Source organism: Otolemur garnettii, unplaced genomic scaffold, assembly GCF_000181295.1.
Source record: "Otolemur garnettii isolate 467f Iridium unplaced genomic scaffold, OtoGar3 scaffold00139, whole genome shotgun sequence".
Lineage (NCBI taxonomy): Eukaryota > Metazoa > Chordata > Mammalia > Primates > Galagidae > Otolemur > Otolemur garnettii.
Window position 1 is genome coordinate 4,723,444 of NW_003852534.1, and position 10,612 is coordinate 4,734,055.

Here is a 10,612-nt window from a genome sequence, read left to right on the forward strand (position 1 = left end):
CTGTAAGACAGAGAACATTAATGCATAGGATTTGCACAAGTACAAAATTATTTTGATTAAATGTGGTCTGAGAGAAGTATGACAGATACTTCTCTCATTACTGGGGGGAAAATTAAGGGCAACTAGGAGTAAAGCTTCCCACAGTAAAATAAACTAAATACAGTTTGTTAAGATTGGCAATTCTCTTGAATAATATTAGGGTCTGATTTTTTAATATCTTCCAATACTGACATAAAAGTATAAAAATAAAGACCTATATTTGCATAACAGCTTAGAGTTTATAAGCTCTGTAAAGTATTTTATTTCAAGTGAGCCTCCATGAAGAAACTGAGGCCCAGAGAAGCTGTGACTTACTGATCCGGGCCTCTCTCTCCGGGATTGCTGCCATAATACGCCATCAACTTTCCCCATAACGTCAGACACAAATCTCTCAGAGAAGTATTAGACTGCCTGATTCATAACATAATATTCATCTGGGTAATGATATATAAAAATGAAGGGATCTTGCTAATCGTTAGAACACAATGTACATTTTTTTCAAAGTGTCATTTTAAAAATTACAATATAAGGGGTGTGCTTAGAACAAGGGGCTTCTCTGTTTACAGCACACCCAACAGGACTCTGGGTTATTACCGTGAGGGGCACAAGACTTAGGGCCTCCCTAGGAGCAAATTCCCTACATGTGAAGAACAAGAAAAAAATTATATAATGTATGTGGTGGATGTATGTCTGATCAGTGTATGATTCTTTCCAATGTAATGCATATTTTAAAAATTGCCTAATAAAATATTGGAAAATTAAAAAAATATATCAATACACTGTACAAAAAAGTAAACACTGAGTTTCTTGAAACCAGTTCTGGAAACATAGTCACTGGCCGCGTATGTCTTGAAAGTCAAGAGACCTTGTTTTTTTCCGTAAGACTGGGAAAGAAAGAGCAAAGATGTCCTGGCCACTGTTAACCAAAGATGCATTCTTGATCAAATAATAAAAACTTAGTAAGACAAGGTACCCCCAAAACACAGGAGGACTCAAATTGGTATCAAGAGCTATCCTGGATCATTAACCCTTTTAGCCGACCAAAAGCTCTTTGAAATTGAGGCTCTTGGCCACTGATTAATGAGATGCGGGCAGGACTGTGGGCTTCAAGTGATGCTCTGAAAATTTATTCAATTTATACAGCAGTGAAGAGGTTAACTTCAGTCATCTCCTAGGGAACCAGCAGGGAGAGTCTACATAAAAATGCCGGGGACATTACCGATCTGCTGTTTACTAAAGTAAATTTTGATTGCTACTGACAGTTCTTTTCTTTTTTTATTTAAGCCAATATTTTGTTACTCTCTCCAAGCTAATGCCAGGTAGCTTGTTACAAATGCAAGAATACTCCCTCCATGCTAGGAAGAATTTATTTAAAAAAAAAATTGCAAAAATGTTCTTCCAGTGTGTATATTTACAATGAACTAGATTTAAATCTTGCTCACGTGAAAATAACCACAAGGAAAATCATCTAAAGTGTGTCTGTCTTGTGAAAATAATTTATAAAGCTGCATCCACTTTCTTCTACACTAACGTGATGAGGTTAAATTTCTGCAAATTACCCATAACTTGATTTTAAGTTGTCAGATATTTTGTGATATATTTGCCAGTATTGTTTTTTCTTACATCCAAATCTTGATTTTTTTTTTTTAATAAGCCAAAGCAGAACCATAAATACATCCCATTCACAGATACACACAAAAAAGCTTCATTCAAAGTTCCTGGGCTTTCTCCTTCTCTTTCAAAATCACTTTCCTATGTGCTGTAGTGTTGACAAGCGATAATAAGAAAACAAGTGCATCTGAGCTTAACGAGCGATTCATCTGCACGCGGAGGCTTAGGGAGGGTGCAAATACACCCACTGCAAGGCTGCTCAGGTTGGAGGGGAAAAATCTGATTTATCATGCTGCATACTAAAGCCCCAGTCTCCATGGCCATAAACTGGCTGCAACCCACATGACAGCCACTTTGCATTCTCCAGCTTTGAGACAGCCCCTCCAGACTGTGCTTCTGTTCTCTGCCCTGAGCTGCACCAGTCAGCCAGGCTGATGAGATTCTGTTTGTTTCTTGACTATCTGATATTTGTCCCCAATATAGCTGATACTGACTTAAATACAAAACCAACCAACCAAACAAACAAAAGATAATTACTTTGCTGATAAAGTGCAGGGCCTATGTAGGTGTGGATATGAAATCCAGTGACTCTGGTGTCATAAATAGATCCGCAGTTTTAGGACAGAAGAAGCCAGGCTGATTGGAGGAAACATCAGAGGTGAGTCCTTTGAGGAGCTTTCTGGAAAAATAGCCAGTGCTTAGGGCTTGCCCTAGTAGGCACAGAAGGCTGTTATGCTTTAAAAAAAAAAAAGAGCTTTGTTAAAGCCAAACCTTTAATTCCAAGAGTAGCTCCTAATTCACCCCTGGCAGCCGGCTGGGCTTCGCATCTGCTGTGTTACAGCGTTCCTGAGATACCCCTTTGTTATTGTAGATAACAGTGGAAAATCAAAGGTTTGCTTTCTCCCCTCCCCCACCACGGTACCTTCCAGTATTTTGTTATCCTCGCTTGAGATTAGAAAAACCAACAACGTGCCTCTCAAATGTAATGAATAGACAACTCTAAAAAATGTGTGAGTTTTTTTTTGTACCAAGTATATATTCTAGTAGTAAATCTGTGGTGTGTCCTACATCAATGGTGCATGGCCCTGTGCTTTTCTTAATAGGATTTACGCTTGTCGGCTCTCTGTGCACCCTGCCAGGGCAGATGAAGGGAGAGGCAGAGCCCGTGGTAACCATGGCCACTCCACTTCCGGCTGCTGGCAAATTTCTCCTAAGCATAAAACAGGCGATGCAGAGGAGAGTATGTCAGCTTATACATAAACATGGCAGACTCCTATCTGGAAGGCAAAGGTATGAGATTGAGCTCAGATTTTCTGATTGTTTGGCCAGATCCTTTCTTTAAGTCCTCCAACTGAAACATCTGCAGCCGGAAAACAAGGAAATCTTAATTCTTTCCAGACTCAAGCCCATTTCCAGTCAAATGTCACCCAGACTCCATGGAGGACTCGGGAAGCAAAATTTCTTATGCATCTGTTCAAATTGAAAAGGTTATTTCACTGTCTTCAGGATGACTCTTGAGCTGCCAGCGGAGCTCAGGGCTGTGCCCTGAATGCCGGAGTTGCTAGGAGATAAGCCCTCCATTGCAGACGGCACTGGCTGGAGTTATCTCTAATTGACAGCCCCTTACCCTAAGGGTCTAATTCTAACCTTGAGACCAAGACTATAATGAGAGGGCAGCTCTCCGTCACCCCTGTTCCTGGCGAAGGCAAGGAGATTACCAGAGGCCTGTTTTTCTGGGGTTTTGTTTTGCTTCTTTAGAGGGGGAGGCACCGCCAGAGACACAGGGGCCGCTGTGCGGGCTCCAGTTTGCATCACTGAGCCCTTGTCTGATTCATGCCACCTGAATAAACTTTCTCTTTCAGTTAAGACAGACTTACTTTGAAATAATAAGGGTATGCAAGGAGAAGCCTTCGCTGAACTTTGAAATGATTTGGAATTTGAGCAGGGAAGGTGGATTTCTTTAAAAGAAAAAAAAAAAAGCGGGGAGGAAGGGGTAGGGTTGGGGGGGAGGGAAAGGAAAGAATAAAAAAGAAAACACCCTACCTCCATGTTCCCATGCTGACTCCTCCCCCCACGGCCATTAATAGCTTTCCCTAGAATCTGGGCTGCTTATAAGATATTATTTAGGACTTGGGGTCAAACAATAAAGCAGCAAGCAACAAAAAGAAGAGATTAGCAGGCCTGGACAAGGAGCTGTTTTCATGGGACGGATCCTGCAAGTGTGTTGACTTATTTTTCTGAACAAAACAACATAGATCAGGGCCATTTATACAAAGCCTGGAGCTGATACACGGAATGGGCTGATGGAGTCTTTGTGTTTCTGAGGCGTCTAAGGCAGCACAGTGCCCAGGGAAGCAGCTTTGTGAGTGCAGAAGGAAGGGGTCCACAGGACGGGGGAGTGTCATCCAGCTTCTCGCTGGACCTCACTCACACCCCTAAACATCAATGGCCAATTAAAAAAAATACCGATATTGCATTTTGAATATGGATGCTGTGATTGCACGTACAGCAAATCCTGACCCCAGCATTTCCTCCAATAAGAAAAGTCTTATGTTGGGACAGTTTTCTGCTTACTAAATGTATTTAGACCATACCATTTTGTTAGAGATTGCAATAATTGGAACAATAAAATATTGCTTTTTCATGTAGGAAAGATGCTGAGGGTTCATGTTAGTTTCAAGTGAGGTCTGAAATATTTAAAATAGAGTGACACCTGCAGATCCAAGGAACAACGGATGAGAGCCTCTATTTATCCTTTGTGACTATGAGCAGACTAGACACTCAAGTCATGTATCTTCAACTCAGCAGGAGGGGGCTGGATGTACAATACCCAAATCAAAGCATATTCTTGAATAAAATATTAGGCTATTTTCTCAATCTTTTTCATTAAAATTCTACAACACGGGTCTATTTGTAAAGGGAGATATTATTTTAAAATATAACCTTTCGGGGGATACAACACATGCACATACACATACATGTTTACAGAATTTAAATGACATATTAAATTAAAAAATGCTTAAAAATAAAAAAGAGGACATAGCTAAGAAGAAGAAAGAAAAAAATAAGTTATGGCTACTCCGTTAAATGGTAAGTCTTTCTTCTAAAGTATCTTCTTTTTCATGGTTTTGTTTTTTACTCAGATATAATTTCAATTTGTAGAAATATAAATTGCAGAAGACCCAAGGAACGACGGATTAGAGACTCTATCCTTTCTGATAAAGGAGAGAAGAGTTGCAAAAAAGTACAAAATTATCATATGGTTTCCTCACGTTCACCAATTATTTACATTTTATCTGTCTGATTCTCAATTTTTCTTGGGGTCTTGTCTTATTTGTGTTTTTTTTTCTCCCTTGAACCATGTGGCAATGAGTTGAAGATGTAACTCTTTACTTTTAAATACTTCAGTGTTTTTCCTAAAGAAAAAAGCGATCTCTTACATAATCCGTAAATAATTATTCAAATCAGGAAATTTAACATTAATACAAAACTACTGTTTGTTAATTCACAATCTGTAATCAGATTTTGTCCATTAGCCCAATAATACCCTTTGGTACAATGTTTTCAGTCCTGGATAAATTCCAGGATCACGTATTGTATTGAGTCATCCAGAAGAAACTTGTAATCACTTGACCAGGAAGGATTTAAAAAGTTTATGGTCCAATATTGTAAGAGAATATCAGCCTTTGGTTATTTTTAATGTTAGAGGCTTGGAGAAGAGAAGTGCCCCGGGGAGGAGTCCAGCCCCTGGTCTGGGGCGTTTCCTTATTGATGAGATAAGTCTAGAGCTTCTCTAATGAAAAATGGGCTCTTTATTCACACATCACCTAAAGCAAAAACCAATAATGCCAATTTTAAGCAAATCTTTTGTAAAACATCTTGATCTTACAAAACAATGGGAAAATGCCGCTCATCATAAAATATCTGTAGATACCAGGGTGTGTGTATTTCAAACACTGCATCCCTGTCAGGAACTCTTCCATCACAAGCGGAGAGAAGAAGAGAGATGGGGAACCAGAGAGAGAGCGAAGAAACTAGAAAAGGCTAAATAATCAGCTTAGGATGCGAAGAAATAAAACTACTTGGAGGAAGCAAGGAAAAAATCATTTAAAATATTTATTTTTGTTATGATTATTATTGTGTCTATTACTTTATAAAAAGAAATCCTCCTGACGTTGTAAATACTCTCTTCTTCCTACCAGAGTATGGAATGGTCTTACTCTTGGAAAGTGAGACGGTGGCTCTGGCTCCCCTTCTGCCTCTGTCAGCAGCAGTAGAGAAGGCCCTCTCGTCCATGGGTGCCTGGATGTGTGTGGAGGTGTACACTTGTCCCAGCTAACTGGACACATACTCTCAACTTACTATTTAAATTTCTAGCCTTTATAATTCTGCAGGAATAAATCCAACTTATAAAGGCCATCACTGATGGATATAAAATCTCTGAAATGTTGTAATTTCCCCTGTGTCTCTCTCTGGTATATGGTGGGCACTCCAAGTTTCTTGCTTCATGAGCTGGGACACGTTTGCACACACCCAACTTCGGCCTTGCCACAGGAGGAGCTCTCCCTCTGTCCCAGTCCTTGCGGCGAGCTGGTGGCCCGTTTGACCCGTGGAAGTGTGCGCCAGCCCCCAGGGTTCTCCATGCTCACTATACCAGCCACTTCCTCATGGCCAACCATTCATTTACAAGCCAGTTTTAAGTGCATTTTGATTTAAATAAAAATGAAATTTTCTTTTGCTTTGAAAGAATCCAAGTTTCTTTTGAAATTTACTTTTCATTTTCTTTCCGAGTAAACAACTGGCTCTAGGTCTTAGCCTCTCAGATGAGGGAGGATATGGCAGGCGGTTTCTACTCAGAGAGAGGCCTCTTCCAGAAAAGGACTCCCTCAGGCTCTCAGCAGGACAGACCCCAAATTATCTGTGAGAAGCTGCTCCGTAGATGAGGTTTGTTAGGATTCAACTTAACAGAGTTTTTAGAAGCGGTTACTGACCCCTGACCCTCCCTGTAGACGGGGTTGATGGGATTAGGGAGGTGGTGCCCAGTTTTCTGTGGCCGTAATGAGCCGGCACGATATGACATGCTTTTTAATCATCAAAACACATTCAGATGGTGGACTGAGTCCTCAAATGGGACAACGAATGTTCAGAAATCACACTAGGTTGCAGACAGTTTTTGTGTTGTACAATAATATTATTATTTTAGGAGGGAAAACAGTTATAAGGGAAGTTACACACGCTTCACATTCAACTTAGTTATCTGTGACTCGGTTCTTCTCCCCGCCTCAACCCTCATTCATATCTGATGGATTATACACAAATGTCAGAGCAGATTTTAAACAGTACCTAGTCGGTTCAGTTCCTTCTCCCTCTCCTTGTGAAGGAAGGGAAGTATCCTCAGCTTGCACAGCAGAGAGGCCAGCAAGACCAGACTCCAGTGAGGAGGGCAAGGTGAGGAAAGGCAGCTCTTTCCATACAGCTATAACAGAAGGCAGGCCTGAGCACGGGGCTGTGTTACGGGCTGCAGAGCGAACTCGTACCGTCTGGCAGGCTGGTCGCTTGAGGTTCAGAGCAGCCTTGGCACCTGCTGGGGCCAACTGTGTCTTCCCATCTAAATGTATTCATCCATCAAACAGGCCATCTTCTCAGCCATACCTTCCACCCCCACCATGTGTCATGTGGCACTGTACGTGTATCAACACAGGGGAGCCCCTACACACCCAGCCAGCAGGCCCTGCCCTCCCTGGGGCTGGGGGCGAGGCTGGCCCGCACCCAGAGATCCCTCGCAATCGTGGACAAAGGGCGAGAAGGAACTCAGCACAGGTAGGAAGGAATGGAACACTCCATAAACACTCTCACTGTTTGCAGTCTACTCTGAGATCCTTACGCTTCCTTGCATTGTATTTTTTTTATCATTGGAACACTGGCTGATCTGACATGATTATACATCTATTCCTTAGTTTACCCCAGGGGCTGCATTCGTAGTGGGGAAACAGGTGTGTCTGATATTCCTAGAGGTTTTTTTTCTTTCTTTCTTCTTCTTGCCTTTTTTCTTTTAAGGCAGCTCATTTCTTTTCAAAAGCTCACCTTAGCAATTTTGTTTGGTGGTAAAGGCATCTGGACCCCTGCCGAAAGGCAAATGTGCTATTTAATCCATTAGCACTTTAGCTCAAAATAAATAGTGCTAAAAAATGAGTGTTGCTCAGAGGCCATTTTTGAAATCTTAAGCCAAAAGGGGACTAATTTGGAATTTCCTGTTTAGTACCAGAGGAGTGGGGCGGACGCCGTGAAGGTGGGGGAGGGGTTGGGTAGAGGTCGGCTTGCCTCCACCCCCTCAAGTGCTGAAAGGAGATAGCGGCCTGGTTACTGTGGAGAACCCACAGAAAAGCTGGATGGGATGCTTGCTGAGCTTCTGGGTGGAAACTTTGATTAGCAAAAAGAAAAAAAATTTAAAAATCCCATTTCCTACATTTTGCCTGGAGTTGGAGATAAACAACCACCCTGACCTTAAGAACCTGGGGAGACACATGGCTATTAAACAGCTTGACATGGGTGCGGTGCGGTCCTCTAATTAGTACACACTGATAGGGGATCACAGGCGAGGGACACGGATTCTCCCTGGAGGAGTCAGGGGTGACTTCACAGAAGTGGCATTTGCACTACCGCAGCTTGAAAAGTGAGTAGGACTTTACCAAGGAGTTACGGGGAAATATCACTCCAGGCGGCCAGAATAAGTTCAGACTCAGGGGTGGTGTGAAATTCCATGCCCTGTTCTTAGGATGGTAGTCTACCTGTGTGGACTGGGCTCAGACTGCCCGCGGGGAGTGAAAGCAGGCCTGAGGGCAGAAGGGAGAAGGGGGGAGCTCAGTGCACCTGGGCTGCGTGGTCAGGGCTCCCGCCCCAGATGAAGCATCAGCACCTGCTGTGAGCGGTGCCTTGTCTGTGCTCTAGGTACAGAGTGAGGGGATGCAATGCTCCCAGCACCAAATAAATAAGCGGGGATAAAGATAAAATGAGTGGTAACAAGAGCGGAAATGTGTCCCTATCATAGGTAATATCTGTGCAGCAGGAAGGGGAGGCGGCCTCCAACTGGGTTGTCAAGAAATGTCACTGTCAGGGCAATGGGGTTTGAGCAGCAGCCTTTCAGTTGTCATCTGGGCCTGTGAGCCAGGTGCTCTCAGTAAAAGGACGTCCAGAGTGAAATTATGATGGCCAGCACCCAAACTAACGACAGTGCGCACCTTCCGACAGGCGGCGCTGGGAAGAGCTCAGCACCACGTCTGTCGTGTATCTGCCAAAAAGGGAATTTTCTGAGTCATCACAGGAAACGTTAAACAAAGGCAAATCGGGAAAGAATTTAAAACATAAATGGCCTGTCCTGTTCAACTGGTGAAATCCAAGTAAGTTCTACTGTTACGTGATAGAATAGTTACCCTTAATTTTCTAATTTTAATAGTTATATACTATCTATAAAAATGAGTCTTAACTTTTGAAAATTGACACTGACTTATTAGGGGTAAAAATATCTGCTTATCTGCAACTTAACTTTAATATAACTCAGAAGAAAATGTAAATGTGTGTGAGAGAGAGAGAGACGGAGAGGCCAAAGCAAAAGTGTTTGTGGTAACGCGCTGTGTGTAGTCGGGTTAGAAGTATTATTTTTAACACTTTTTAAAAAGTCTGAAATAAATCAGCATAAACTGCAAAAGAAAAATAGAAAATTAAAATGACAGATCTGAGACACTGATCAGAATTGAAGAACAGGATTTCATAGAAAATTAGAGAGAATACGAGTGGGGACAAAGAAAGATAAAGACATATTTATGGGGAAGTGGAGTTGGGTGAAGGAGGAAGAGGAAGAGGAGATAAGGGAAGAGTGAAGGAAAGTGTGGTCTGGCTGGACAGAAGGAGCTCTGGAGCTCTGGAGCTCAGCCTGCGTCATCCTACGGTTAGTGTTCTGGTTGTACAGGGAACTTCTAAAGACCTCTCCCTCTGCCCCCAGGGTAGGATCCCACGGTCCACAGGAGAGGATCCCAGGGTCCACAGGAGAGGATCCCAGGGTCCGCAGGAGAGGATGAGGTAGCTGCACGCAGCACCATCGCAATCTAGTTCTGCAGCTCCAGGCAGGCTGCAGGTGCTTCCACTCATTGAGTTGCCCTGGCCCAGAGGGGCCACTCCAGGCCAGGCTTGCTGGCCTGGGCTTCCCAGAAGTCAGCAGGGTCTTCACACTCCCCACACCACGTGTCCCTTTGCCCTCTCTCCCCCTCTCCCCTGCAGATGTGCTCAGTTCAGTTTTCTGTACAGAAGTTGCCCCTGCTGCCTGCTGTTAAGGCAACCGATGCCAGCCCCAGGCTGTGCAGTTTCCACAGCCCTGGCAGCCCTCCAGGGTCTCATAGTTGGCACTCTGCCTTGACAACACACTCAGAGACATTGTTCTGGGGAAACTGAGGACGTCTAGCCATGCGATAACTGCAATGGCCTCACAAAGCGTTTGGGAGAAGCCTACCATGTCCTAGAGAACATAATCGCATTGATAACTACTCTGTCTATCTGCTCCCCAGGGCTGTGTGGATGATCCATATTTCTTTGTCTAGCAGTTCATCATTTCACAGTGTAAGTTTAAGACAGCAAGTTCTGGCAACAGCTTGAAGTTCCATCTGGCTAATGGAGAACTCACTCTCCGGGTACATATGGGCACCTAACCCCAGTCTTCTTTAGGATGACAGCTGGGGCACGTCGCTGTGCTCAGCCTGCTGAGCAGTGTGCAATCTGATTCATCCTCTCCCGACCTGAGAAAGCTGAATTCCCTATTGAGAGCGACTGTGAAATGCCCCATTGTGAAGGCAGCTACACCCACCAACAGTGAATGGTTGCCAATTTGGGGCTATTTAAATTGAGAGTCAAAGGTCTTCTGGATCTTTCCCATCAAAGATTAAATCCCTCATTCCAGGAAAGAGAAAGTGAA

At 43.2% G+C, this 10,612-nt stretch overlaps 1 pseudogene; it reads left to right on the forward strand.

Annotated features, from left to right (window-relative positions):
* Window positions 1–568: 568 nt before the first annotated feature.
* Window positions 569–684, forward strand: LOC111728037 (annotated as a pseudogene).
* Window positions 685–10,612: the final 9,928 nt, after the last annotated feature.